Raw genomic sequence first — 15,008 nt, forward strand, 5'->3', positions numbered from 1 at the left:
CGAAACTCAAATTAGCAAAAAGGATTTGCTCAGCGTGTCTGAATACCGAGTTTCGGAGCAACAAGCAATCGTCAGGGTTGTGTGAAAGCGACTATACGCTCCAACGCTGTTTCTAATCATAATTTGTTCTTCTTTTCGTTGACTTAGACACACCTTGCGGTCCCTATCGTCAGCAATCAACACACTCCCTGAGGGGGAAGTGTTGAAAATCATCAATTCCTCTGGGATTGTTGCCGGGGTGAAGGCTTGCAGCGACAAGGTTTGCCTGTGTGTGTGTGTGTGTGTGTGTGTGTGTGTGTGTGTGTTTGAAAGGATAGGATAGGCCGGAATGAAGGAACAGCTATGTCAATACCGCCAAAATGGGAAAAACAAACATTTCTGGGTGAAGTGTTGTTTCAGTTATTTTTTCCCCTGAATAGTTTTCCCTCTGTAAATTCCCCCCTTAGTATGCAGACTATGCAGGCAGAACAAACTATTTTCCTGCACATATTTCAGTATTCCTTTCCCCTGCATGTTCCACATTTCCTACAGCATGTTTTATCACCTGCTTTGCATCCACAGCGCTTGTTGTGACAGACGGGCGTATGAAGGAGTCATAAGACCCTTTTGTGAGTAACCCGTCTCCTCTCCTTTCGGAGCCTCATGAGGCAACACTATAGCCTGCGTGGGCGAGCTGGCTCCGTGTTAAACCCTGCTCTGTCCTGGATCAAGTTTACAGTTCTGCTTGGTTTAATAAAGTGGACCCCCCCCCCCCAGATGAGCATGGCTCTGGAGCACCTGGCCTCGCCATGCTCCCAGTGGGCTCTGTGTGTTCTCACGACACTGCTCTGCAGCACCTGTTGCTCGGACCTCGGGCAGCAGATGTTTCCAGCTGCATTCCATCAGAAGAAAGCGTGACTATTGATTTGGAGGAAATCCCTGCCAGAATCCGTCATGTTGTTAGCTTTGAATTGCGAAAGTGCTCCGCTCCAATTTTCCCTGCTCTTAAATGGCGGGAAGCGGAATCTACTCTTGGTGAGGAGCTGGAAGCGGTTTTCTACTTCTTTCAAAAGATATGAATAACTTAAGGACAAAGAACACGTTAACACAGACACCCATGAACGTGTGCATTTAAACACACACGCACACACACACACTGCTACAAACACCATGCTCTATAATCTGTCTCTTTCATACATTTACTGCTATCGGATATCTGTGCTGAGACATACATCCTATTCTCTTGTCTGGAACGATCACAATAGAAGCATTTACTAAGAAAGGTGGTGTTTTTTGCCGACACAAAATGGGCCCATCGTGGCTCGGGAGATACGGATCGCAGAGCTTGTTTGCTGACGGACAGGAGTGTCCAAACGAAGCGGATCCGACAGACTAACAAGTGGATGACTTATGGAGCAAACAACTGTACGGCACATGGTTATCTTGTCACATACTGAGGGACATGACAGGTGTGGAGGGGGGGGGGGGGGTAAGTGAGAAACTCAAGGGCAGTGAGTGACATAATGAGTGAAGAGCGAAAAGAGGGCATGTGACAGAGCTGCTGACGTAGTCGGGGATGAGGTGGGAAAGAAATTTAAAAAAGGGAGTGCATGAGAATGAAGAGGATAAAAAGATGGGGGAAGAATTAATACTTTGGGAAGACAGAAAAAGTGTGAGGCCCACTCATTTAACGTCCCCTCCCAAACGCCTTCTCCAAAAACGGGGCTCTGTCACAGGAGAGCCTGCGCAGCTGCAAGGTCTAAAGTACGAACAGACAATTACAGGCTCCGGTTGCCGTGGCAATATGTTGCTTTCTTCCGAGCCGTGCTACTTACCACGAGGTTCAATAATGTGAACAAAGCCAAGGAAAGGCCAAACAATAGACCTTTGGCCGTTGCTTCTTCTCTCTCCCTCCCCCCCCCCCCAAAATGATGCATTCTCCGTCAATGACTTCAAACGTCCCAGTTACAAAAACATTATTGAATGTTCTGTGCATTTAAGACCCCGGGATTCAGGGCAGCGAGAGGGCTCCTCGAACTCCTTCTCTTGTTATTGTGCTGCTTTCTTTTTATTAATAGGGCATGAGAAGGGTCTGGCATGGGTGTGCGACGTGTCCTGTGGACTGACGCACTGTGTGGATGTTTGTGTGTGTGTGTGTGTGTGTCCTCTGCATACAGACCCCATCTGTTTGGTGGCCGGACACAGTCTGGGAAAGTGTGTGCAGGCAAAGAATTCACACACAGCATAAAGGTCCAATTATGAGCCCCCACTCAGAGAAGGGGGTTGGGGGGGGGGTGCACAAGGGCATAATAGGGGCTTGTCCATCTCAGGAGGGGGTATGATGGTTGCCATGCCTCTCACCTCAGGCTCCTCTCTCCTCCCTGCCCCACCACAAACAAATAATAACAAGAACTGAGCATAGAGGAAATTCCCTTGAAAAACAGGTAAAAGCAGTATTGTATGCTGCGAATCAGCAGTTGTTAGAAAAGCGGCACCTTTAAATTAAAATCAAAGGCTGTACAAGCAATAAAATATATCTGATAAGTTAAAAAAACATAAATTAAAAAAAAACACAAATACATATCCTCGACAAGTAGTTTGAATCTCTCATGTGCCGCTTTCCTCCCTATAGACTGTGTCCATGTATAATGGGTTTAATTTCTGGAGTGTTGGGCTTCTGGCGTCTCTGCTGCTTCACCTCCAGTCCGTCTTTACTGTAATACAGCTGATTAGATTAGCCGGCATCGGAAACAGGAAGTGATAGTAGCTCTTGCCACCGTCGCCTTTTCAAGCCCCGGCGGTGGCTCAACCGGTTGCCAGCTCAACTTTGATTCCTTATCTACGACTTCCGCTACACACTTTTGGCAAATTGCGGTTTGTTTCAGGGTCGTGACGCAACGTTTTTTTTTTATCTCAAACAAATGTCGGCCGACTCCACGCTTTCCCCTGACAGCACAGTGCGGCGGTAGCTATGAGTCTAGACTGTCTTTGATCTTACTTGTCTTGTTTGAAGCGGTCAGGACAATGTGTGTGAAGTCCCTTAGCGTGCTATCAGCGGAAAACTGTGTGCACAGGTACCAACCTCGACACTTGTGGCCGGCACAGAGTAAACAACTAGAAGTACACGACCAATTGAAGAATTACGAGGGCCGAGCTGTGGATAATTCACAATGTCAACTGTTTACCTACTGTTTACCGTTTTAATACCACACTGGGCCTATTATTCATTTGACAAACACTCTGAATATGTTTTGGAAGTCAACAGGTACATCCTCTGAGAGGGAATCGGTCCACAAAGCAACAGCAAGTGAAACCCTTTTTGCAATGAAGGCTACGGCAGATAATTGTGTGTTTTTCGTAGTTTATATGATCACTATTGATACTACAAGTGAATTTGTCTCTCATGTCTGCAGGTAAATATGAAACGACAACCAGCAGCTGGTTAGCTTAGTTTAGCTTAGCATAAAGACGGGAAACAACGGGATACAGAATGTCGGCCCATCCGTGTTCAAAAGTAACAAATATACACCTCGTCATCACGGGGAGGCAAACAGCAGAGACTCCAGGGAGTAGCACCTGGTTGGACTTTGTAACCTTGGGGCGGGGGCGAGGCTAGGTTTCCCCCCGTCCCCCGTCTTTATGCTAAGCTAAGCTAACTGGCTGCTGGATCCAACTTTATATTTGTTGGACACATATTATGTGAAGCGTGGTATTAATCCTCTCATCTAACTCTCAGCAAGAAAAAGAATAATAGAATGTTTGTAATATTGAAGTATCTCCAAAAATGTCTAAATAGTCATTTAAAGGTCCTTAATTTTTCAGTATTATAGTTTTATATTATACACTACTACACTATATATATATATTATATTATGCATCTGTTGATATAATTCACCTTTAAAATGCACTTACGGTGTTTTAAAACAGGCCGCAGGAGTATTTAGGTTCATTGTTTCCCAGGAGGAGCTGTATTCAATATCATATTGATTTGCGTATCATTCTTTGTTGCACTTTTGAAAACATGCATCCGTGCATCACATGCAATGTGTGACACGAAGGAGCATATGGCAATGCAAGGGCGTATGTGTCCATGCACACATGTGCAAGGAATGGACGTAACAAATATACAGTTGTGTGCATACGGTATGAATGTTTGTGGGCGTGCGTGCGTGCGTGTGTGTGTGTGTGTGTGCGTGTGTGTGCGTGTGTGTGCACGTCTGACATTCAAGCATCAGCAGCTGGTGAAGTGCTCTCACACACCAGGTGCGACTTGTAGCTTTAGGCGCTGTGTCAGCACATAGTGCAGCAATACGACACTCTGAAGCAAAAACTCACACAAACATTTACAGTATGCACACAGATATATATATATATATATATATATATATATATATATATATATATGTATACGCATAGACAAATAGAGAAGAAACTGTTCACACAGATATTATGCATGCAAAAAGTAATATGAAAAGCATAAATCACTGATTGTACCGCAGCGTTCGTTTTGATCTGATAGGCTGACGGCCTGGGGAGCTTTGTAGAGTGAGAGGGTGCGAGAGAGAGAGAGAGAGAGAGAGAGAGAGAGAGAGAGAGAGAGAGCTCCATGTCATGTAGTTCCTCAGTGTTTCATGACTGATGTGATCGGGACGCACACGTGGTAAAGGCAGGCAATAAAAGGCATTTGGTTGCCATCTGTCTCGATGGCCTCAGTGTCAAACAGTTGGCTGTCAGGCTCATGCCACAGACACACAACCGGGATAACCATTAGGCCACAAACAGGCGCCCTTCTATAGACAAATGGTTCGGGATTTCTCTGGTCATGTCAGTGGTGAAATGATGTCCATGTAGCTTAAGGCTTACAGCTGCTCACATGAAATAGAGGTTAAGTGGAACTGTAAAAAAGTTTTTTTTTTAATTATAAAAAGCCTTTGAGGAGTGTTTGTTTATGTGTCAAAGAATAACCGGGTGACTTATTGAGGATCATCTGGGATAATGCGATGGGGTTTGATCCGTCATGTCAGAAATGACCCAAATGATCAGACTGCTTGTTTGTCAGATTGTTACTGGCTGATTATAATTTGTCCTAAAGGAACGTTTCATTTAGGCCAGTTGGAGTTGTGTTCCTCTTTCTCTTTCTCTTCCTCTTTCTTTTATTCTCTCTAAATGCACGGCCAACGGATACTTCTGTGAATTTGCCTGATTGTGGTGAAGTAATTTCCTCTCCTATATATACTCCAGCGATACTTGTTCAGATATTATCTTCAGAAATGTCGGAACATCAGACTTAACAAACTGTAAACTTCATGACTACTAAATAAAGAGACACGTCTTATGGTGCCACAATTTCAGCTAATTGCTGGACTTGACATTTGGACGTATTCCTTCCTGGTCTGATGGTCAGTTAATTTGTTTTATGGCTTTTTACCCAAAGTCCTTCTGCCTTTGCCCTCCTCATTTTAGTAAACTGTATGTTGTGGTGTCTTTTAAGTTTTTTAAGGTGTACAACGATGTGTCAACGGTGTCCTTTACCTCTGTTTGACCGCACATCCTGCACGTATGGACACGGCATCAGCTCCTCCCAACTACTGGTTAACAGTAAGTACTTTATTGAAGCTTGATAATCTTCAGAATTAATCTTTTTCTTATGAGGAAAACAGAGTGGGTGATAGGAGCAGCGCTGACAGACACGCCGAGCACACGGACACCGCCGGCTCCCACATCGCTCCCTCTCAGGGCCAGACTTCCCAATCGTCTCCGGCTTCACATAAGCCAGCCATCGGGATTTAGAGGTTATTACTTTGTGTTCCCTTCTTTGTCTGAGGTGGGGCGGGTGGTGGTGGGGGGGGTCATCTTTCGGAGTCGAGGTGAGAATGGGGTGAACCCCCCCCCCCGAGCGAAACGCAGTGCAACTGGGTAATGCAGTAATGATGTCCAACACGCAATCCTGATGACAAACGTGGGAGTTAACTAATATTTGCCAGTGAGAGGTAAAACGATGAGAGGAGAAAAGGTAAAGTAGCTTTGGGAGGAGAATCCCCTCCCCCCCGGAGAGCCCCTGTTTGTGAGGCCTGTAGTGTTTGAGCACTGAAGGTCATGGGTGACACCTGTTTCCCGTCTCATCTCCCAACATCAAGTTGAGTCGCTGGGAGGGGTGGGGGGGGGTCTCGAACCCCACCACGGCGGAGCACAAAACCTCCTGTGTTCGCTTCCTGCCTCGAGCGAGAAGAAGAGAAGAAAAGAAGAAGAAGAAGAAATAAATCACTGAAAAGGGGGATGAAACGGCCAAGTTTGTATATATCGGGGTGGGAAATTAATTTCCGAAGGGCGAAAAAGAAAAGGCACGCATTGCCTTTGAAGAAGAGAAGGAGTCGCTCTTCGCTTTGAAGCCTTGTTTGAACAACGGACTCAAAACTGCAGCCGAGGCTCAAACTCCAACACTCGAGCCAAAACGTTTTGTGCCACTTGTTTTTGTCCGTCGTATACTCACAAGACAGATCTGTCGTTTGAGTCGCTGCAGTGCGGCCTGTGCTCAGGACTCCAGTTACAGCAGGTCCGCATGGACCATACCTGCAAATATTGGAGAGACTTTGCCCCCTTGTGGAGGAAGATAGCGCCTCGAAGCCAGGATGAATGCAGAATCAGACTGCAATCACTTGTGCAATGTAAAATATATTGAATGTGACATGATCACCCCACCACCACCACCACCACCACCACCACACACACAGATAATCTCGAAACAGTCACAACAAGCGATGTCGGCCAAAGGCTGTGTGCTTTCATCGGACCTCTCGGGGTCGGGAGAACCGTACCGGGGTTTTTTTTTGCGCTGAGCTGCTGGATGACAGAGAGCCATCTGTTTTCTGTTGTCATGGTCAGGATGAGGCCTTTGTTTTTCACCTCATGGTGATAAGAGAATACACTCAAACATAGCCACAGATGCATTCAGATAGAGTCCAACACCTTTTACAACAGACATCTGTTCCCGGTCTCTTTATTAGCCCCCCTGGTTCTGCAGCTGAGGCGTGAAACTCCATGTTTAGGCCTGGCCTGAGCCTCAGTACAACCCACTGTGCTCGCAGCTGTATCCGGACTCAAGGTACAACCCCAGCTGGTTCTCCTCCCCTAACCTTCTACTATTTCTCTTCTCCTTATTTCCCTTCTTTGCTTCTCCCTTCATCCACATGCCAAACCGCTTATACACTTCAGTTCAAACAGCGCCTCTCGCACTTTCTCCGCCACCAGACGATGATTTGTTTTTTTCAGAATGCATTCAGAACTAAGCCACGCTCACTGAAACGGTTTGACCGACACTTCCAATGACTCGGAAAGAATTGAACAAATGCTTTGAAACGGTCGGAGTACCTTGTGCCTCATATTTCATTCAAATCCAGTGTTTTTTTTGGGGGGGGGGGCCGACAGCAGATGGCATCAGTGTGCCTGACCCGTCAGTGTGTTTTCAGCTGAGCTCTGACCAGTTGATATTTGCTCAGGTTATTCAGAGGAGCAGCTCTGTGCTGAATGTATAACTAATACTGACCTCTGTCTGCCCTCTGGTGGATCTACACCTAATCACCAGTCATAATAATATGATAATTAGCATGAAACAAGTGAGTCAGAGCAGTGTCAGCGAAATAACAATATTTAGGGGCTGCCTCTGCAGTCTCCCCCCCCCCTCCCACGTATCCCACACTGCCCTCTGCAGAGGCAAACAGTGTCACACACATTTAAGATTCTAACTCGTACATTAACAACACCAATCAGAAACGATCACCGCACAAGCCCCGGGACCGAGGTTTTTCCTAACGTTTGCCACGATAATGTCAGCTTCTTCACTTCTCCGCCCACTCCATCCAGGTGTTGTCATGGGAACATGCTGTAGATGGGAGAATGACAGCTGTTTGCTTCTCGTGAAATTATTCAGCCAATCTGGCAACTCCGCCTCTTGGACAGATGGAGAGGTTGGCAAGGTAGTGATCACATTTAGCAACGTCACACATCACTCCGGTCTCGCCAGCAGCCATGGAGGAATGAGGATGTGATTGAGTTGAAGTTTAATGAGTGTCCTCAGATGGACACATGGATGCATATATAGATAGACATAGGGGGTCATTGTCTGGGAGCCATGCATGCCAACTTGTAGACGTCGAGAATAACTTTACAGTGATGCAAGTAAGCTTTCCTCTCAATTTCTGTACATAATGTTATTCATTAATTCAGGAAAGGCTCCACGGTAAGTTCTCTGGAAAGGTGTGAGTGGATTACTTCAAAGCAGAAGCTGCGTTCTCTCAATTTGGCTCATCAGAGGAATTTATCGAGACCCCAGTTTGTCTCCCACTTGGTGGAGTCTCTGATGATGGAGCGCCCCCCCCACCCCCCCACCCCCCCCATCTGCGAGTGACAGCCGACCTCAGACAGGGAGGCTGAGTATTAATCAGGCCCCGCCCTCTCCTCCGCCACCGCGCCCCCTCTTCTCACCCTCTCCTCTCTGGGTGCTCTCCCACTGAATGGGCATCTGTGGTCAACACTGGAAATGAGCCTTGAAAGTGTAATTAATGAGCGCAATGGTGAGACAATTAGAGAGAACACAATTATTGATCAGGCCAGCAAACCCCTGTGAATCTTAAAGACGTCTGACCTGAGAAGTCTTACCTCATAGGGGTGTCAGGAAATATGGCGAGTGAGGTAATGCAGTACAGTGGACCATACCTGGGAGATTATTATTGGGACTCATAAAGAATGAACTCTGCTCCTTTGATTCAACCGGAGCGGATATTTGTCTTTGGTGGAATGATTGCTAATTTGGACTGGGGGATTATGACAGCAAGACGATGCCAGAGGTCATCTGGGAAGTATTTGTGCTGCCAATATAACACAATTTAAGTCTAAAATACGACGAGTAATGATACAGTATGCTCAGGAAAGTGCAAGCAGAATGTTATGAACTGTGAATATAAGGACATAATGAATGCATACCATTAGAGGGTCTTACTAGAAGCTATAGTTTGTATTGGAGTTTATGTAAAATATAAAACCATTGGTATTCATTCTCCTGTGTCCGGTTGTGGTGCTGGTTCTAAAGATGTTGGTAATCTGCCATGGGATTGACATTTATGGTTTTCAGTAAACACAATTGGATGGATTGGCGAGACATTTGGTAGAGAAAAGAACAGTATGCTTTGTTGACCCCTTAATTTTATAAAGTTGCCACCACGACGTCAAAATATAAAGTCAAATACGTTAGTTTGTGACCAAATATCTCTAAAACCACAAAATGACTATGTTGTGTTTAATAATCAGTAAATATTATAATAATGCACCTCAAACTAAGATGGTGAATATTGTGAATAAAACCTGCTAAACGTCAGCACGTTATTTTAAATTAAATGTGCTAATATTGGCCTCCGGTACCACATTTTTGAAACATGAATAAAACATACTACCGGGATTCCTTTTTTAAATTAAATGATCTTCATCTTTTATCAGTATTTAATCTGGCTCTGTCCGTGGTGTGACGTATGCATACTAAATATAGTTTGGCACCGTACTTTTACAGACTTCAGGTCAAGCTGTCTCAGTCTCACAGCACGTTTACTCATTTGAGATTTGTCTTTGAGTGGGCGGTGATATCTCAGTGGTTCGTGATCACACACACATGTATGAACGACGACCGGCTTTTGAAGCGATGAATCTGTAACACGGTAACGATACAGACTTCAATAAACGCACTTCCAGTTGGTCAAAGGGTTAACCGTCATGAATGAACCAAACAAACCATTGTCTTGTTACCAGACACGGTGCAATGTGTCAGCACTGCACTTTGAAAGTGGGACCAAACATGAAACTGAAATATTGATTACAGGACAGATGAAAGATGATGATATTGCCTGAAATGAGATCAAATGATTGTCTGACATAGTGCTGCAGACCTGTTAAATTGTGTGTGTGTGTGTGTGTGTGTGTGTGTGTGTGTGTGTGTGAGACAGAGAGAGCAAGCGAGCGAGATAGAAAGTATGTATGTGTAAATGTATGTGTTGGACTCTCCTCTTTCCTTTCCTTCCTTCCTTCCTTCCTTCCTCTCCTCTCCTCTCCTCTCCCCTCACCTGTCCTGTGTAGGTAATGAGGCTGCAAGCTGATGGCCAGATGAAAGATGAACAGTGAGTTGGGATTTTTTATTTATTTTTTTCGTTTTTCTGAAACACCGCGTATATGAAAAATGGCGTGCCGGCTTGAATAATTAAACAGCTTCAGCGCTCCCCTGATCCACCTGTCCACAGATCAATAGACAACATTCAGATGGAGCGTGCCATATGCTCATAAGTGTCCCGCGCCACCATAACCCTGAACGAGGCTGTTTCTGGCGAGGAGCTGCTCTGCAGTTATGAAATGCTTTACAGATACAGTTTAACAAAGGAGGAGCCGTTTGTAGCATCGTCTTGTTTGACCAGCAGAGGTTATACATGTCTTGCTCTAAACACAATAGCATATCTAATAATAATTCCATAATGCCCTTCCTTCCCTGTTCACTCATGGGCTAATACCTAATGAATACTCCCACTGTCATTGCTCTGTTCTCAGGGCTCAATTTTCTATTCCATTTCTGTGTATTGGACATCCAAAGCTGTGCAGGGCCCTCGTGTGGGATTAGAGGGCTTGTTCCCTCCTAATAGGCCCTTGACCTTCGCAGATCCCTGACAGGGCTCTCTAGCATTAGCCCTTTGTGGTCGCGTCCGCTGCCCGGGCTCCTATGATGCAAATTTCATGTCATAACATCAAACGGCGTGCTGATCAAAGGTCAGCCCTGCTTTGTGTAGGTGTTTGATATCAAAATTTCTATTTCATCTCCAGCTGTCAAGGGCTGTTAGCCCTGAAGAGCAAAGGATGGAGGGGGGCAAAGGAGAGCAGGAGAGGTTGCCTGATTAAAATATCTATTCTGCAGACGTACAGCCGAGCAGAAATGATAGTGAGTTGGACACAATGTTGTAATCGGATGCTCCGCCTGAAAGACCCATGGTCGGTACTATTTTTCTGGGGAGTTTCTCTGCTTTTATTGGTGTTTCTGTTTCCTCATGCATTTATCATAAGCCCTTGAAAATGGCAGAGGAATCGACGCATCATTCCGATTAATTAGAGCCACGATTTGCTGAGGCGTCTCCGAAAATCAACCAATCTGAATGCGGAATTAGGATTCGGGGAGGGAACAGTGGGGCAGCGCGGCATCCACATCTGTGACATTTATGCATGGAATTATGGTTCAGAAAGAAGCCGCCTCTCTCAATCACAATGACACACTCCTGTGGCATTCGCCGAGAGTGTGTCTCACATGAGTGGACGGATGCGCTTTATATGTTTGCATGTGGGCTAATAAAAAAAAAAAGAAAAAGAGAGGTCATGCATCACACACTCGGATGTCACCGCCGCCATCCCAGCAACAGAGCAAACACCACATGGGCCACATGGGTGCACCACCTTAGCTGGCACTCTTTCACACAGACAGGCACTCAATAAAAAGCACTCTTCCCTAAATTAGCCAGGGGGAAATTAAATCACATGCACACGAGGCGCCGGGTTGGGGCTTCTGGGACCGGCAGCGAAGCGGGATTATCATTTGACAATGTGGCAGCATCGCACGGGCTTGAGGAATGAATCTCTGGATGGAGATGGAGGACTCGCATCCAGGGCCACGCTGGCAGCACTATATGCATGAGGAGCGTCAGTATACCGTCAGCGGAGGGATAGGAGGGATGGATCATGGTTATCTTGCTTAGGATACTTTTTTTTTTTTTTTTAGGGGAGGTTTATTGATCACTTTCAACCTGCTTGGTATTCACAAGACACTGTAGCAAGAAGGCAAACGAGATAGCACGTGTGCGGTTTGTTTTAGCATCAAACAGTCTTGATGTGTTTCATGAGTGTTTATCTGCAGACATGTGAAACATCTGATTCTGAAGTCAGTGTTTGTGGCGTATCTGCATTCCCGTTTCTCAGTGATAGATGGCAATGTTGCTCTTCAACAGGAAACCACTCCGCTACACTCCATGGTTTGAGTTTTTTTTTTTTTTTTTTTTTTTAAATAGTTCCTGCAAACACTTTTACTCAGTAATTGTTCAATTCAAGCCCATCAGAACACTATTTTGGCAAATATACTGTTATAGGGAAACACAAATGAAGGAGACACTCGAGGTTATGAAGGTAGGAAACATGTATTATCAGGATGTAGGACTTTATGATTAGAAAAAAGGGGATCAAATAACTCTCACTTGCCACTATACCTCGTTGTATTTCTATACTTGAGCAGTCACAAATAAAGCGTTGTAACTCTTTCAATCACAATGTGTATTTATTGTAAGTTTGGATTACAGACATACATTTTTTTGTTGCCATTTTAGCCTGATTTTAGTGACTTAAAAAGAAATCCATAATCTGCTGTCCTGAAATAGGAAATATTTATACTACATTAAACTACATCTGCATGAATGTTTGCACAGTCCACGATGACAAAGTGCTCGTGATACAGCTGTGACTACAGAGGGCCGGGATTCTGCAGCTGGGAGACACACATTTGCACATGTGGCATGTTTTCTTCGTAGTTCATAATGTCCCATCAAAATATGAATTAAATAATGACAAACATGGGGGATGCCTCCTTATAGAAGTTGCTACACAGAAGATGAATAAGTGGCTGCAGAGATAGATTAGTTGCATGGGGGGTAATTACGCTCCCCCTGATACAAATGGAGGCACAGGGGTTATCTCTCAGCCCATGAATAGGCTTTGTGTATAATGGGGAGGCTCCTCATAGCCGAGTAGCTACATTAATTGCCTGATAAGCTTAACCTCACTATGTTCATGGAAAGGCATGAGGAGCAGAAAAGGGGGATCAGTCCCTTTCTTCTATTTCTTTCAGGTTTTCTTTTTCTGGCCTCACCACCTGTGGAGGGGATGGTGAGTGAGGGAGAGAGGGGGGAGGTTGAACTGAATTCAAATGAAGTTGGAAAAGTTGAGAGAGTGAGAAATGATAGGCAGAGAAAATAGGAGATAAGGGGGGCTGACGGAAACATAATCAGCTGCGAAATGAAAAAAACAACAAAAAAAACACAAGACAGACGAGAGCAGGTGAGGGAGGAGAGAGGAGCGAAGGCACAGAGGAAGAGAGACATCACTTCCACAGACTGTTCAAACCCTCCTTCTCCACCAACTCCCATCCCTGGTGTGGAGTGGGGCCTTCTTCTGGGGCTGAACACCTCATTGTAGAGCACTTCCACACACACTGGTTGTGTGAGTTGTGTCAAACGTGACAGTTAATACGTCCCTCAGAAAACTACAGCATGTCTTTTCAAGGAGTTAATAATAAAAAAAAGTGAGCGATAATGGAAGACATCTCACTCTTGCTGCACTGATTGTAGTGTGAGAACATCGTCGTGCATCCCTCCGTTTTCCCAAAGAATCCCCAGAATAAGACAAATGAGACACCAGCGTAGTTTGCTATCAGCCCCGACCGGCCGAGGGCAAGCCAAGCCGGAGGTAATGAACTCTGACATTTCTGGTCTTCTTGTGGCAGACGGCGTCTGGCTGCACTCAACCCCACCACACCTTGGTCTGCGCCCTGTCCCGACACCTCAGGTCAGTAACTTTGACTCGCTAACCACCCTCATTAGTATTCTAGAAAGCTCTGTGGCAGACATCCAGTTTCGGTGTATGTGTGTGTGTGTGTGTGTGTGTGTGTGGCGGGGTGGGGGGGAACAAAGGCTGGCTGTGTAGTCGTACTGTAGGATTTTGCTTCTTCCAAATTGCTGTGATATGACTCCACCGAGGATGGAGGGAGAGAGCTGAGGAGAATGGGGAATTGTCTCTCTGCAATACAAGATTTTAGTCTGTCAAGGAAACTCCTGCAGAAAAGTACATGAAAATCCGTCTCAGTTGAAGGGCTGTCTGTGGTTTAGGGACGACACCTTTCATCGGATACCAACATTGTACTTTTCTCTATATTAATCTAAAAGCTTGAGCTACCAGTTACTTTGAAGATCGTATATACTGAATGCAGTACATTGACATAAATTGCAGTATTTTTTACATTGTGATACTGCTGATTTTACTTAAAGGAGAGGTCTGGTGAAATTATATATTATGGATCAATCCTCGAACAAGACCAAAACCAACAATTAATTGATTTTGTTCATCCAATTTGAGAAATATATTTGTGAACTTATTAAAGATGTACAACTTTAATGTAATGAATGGACAGAAAGAGACTTAGCAAAGCCACAACAGCCTACTCTAGGGTCTGCTAGGGTCTGCATGATGTGGATTTAGCCTCAATTTAAAGGGCGCAAGCGTATATTCTATGCGGACGTCATCTTTCACCTAAAGTAAAAGAAATCATAGAATTCTGCACAAATCTGGAGATATGCTTCAACTTGTTTAAAATAAATGGACACAGACACAAAACTGTCAAAAATGATCAGTTTTTAGGAACACATGTCACGGCAGACCCAAAAAAATACTTGTTTTTTTAATTACTACTACTCGACAGTGTGGTGTTTTATAGACCTGAATAAAAATAAATTGAATAGAAACAAACCGCTGCGAGAACTGTGACATAATGTGATTTAATATTAACAGATTGCCTCTTGGTTTTAGATGGCGCGGTTTCAAAACGCATCCATCCACTGGCTCTGATGCATTGCTTTCATATTGCATCAAATGCAGCCGGCAGGAGAAATTAATGACTGTGCAGATGTTTGAAAAAATATATATATACAGTGTAGTCATAACCATGTGATTCATCTTGAGCATAAATCCCACATGTGTTCCTTTTAGATATGTCCTAAAAACACGGCGTGCAGCTTATTTATGAAACAAATAGCTTGTATAAATCTCCTGGTTAAACAACCTTGCCCCTGCAGTTTAAGCAGCGCTGTTATGCCTTGCCCACTAATTCAGCGACTTGGCCCGCGGTCATGGGATTAAAAGAGATCTGGTGAATATTCCACTGCTTCAGGAATGGAAGGCTCTCCCATTTATCA

This window comes from Cyclopterus lumpus, chromosome 5 (assembly GCF_009769545.1).
Source record: "Cyclopterus lumpus isolate fCycLum1 chromosome 5, fCycLum1.pri, whole genome shotgun sequence".
Taxonomy (NCBI): Eukaryota; Metazoa; Chordata; class Actinopteri; order Perciformes; family Cyclopteridae; genus Cyclopterus; species Cyclopterus lumpus.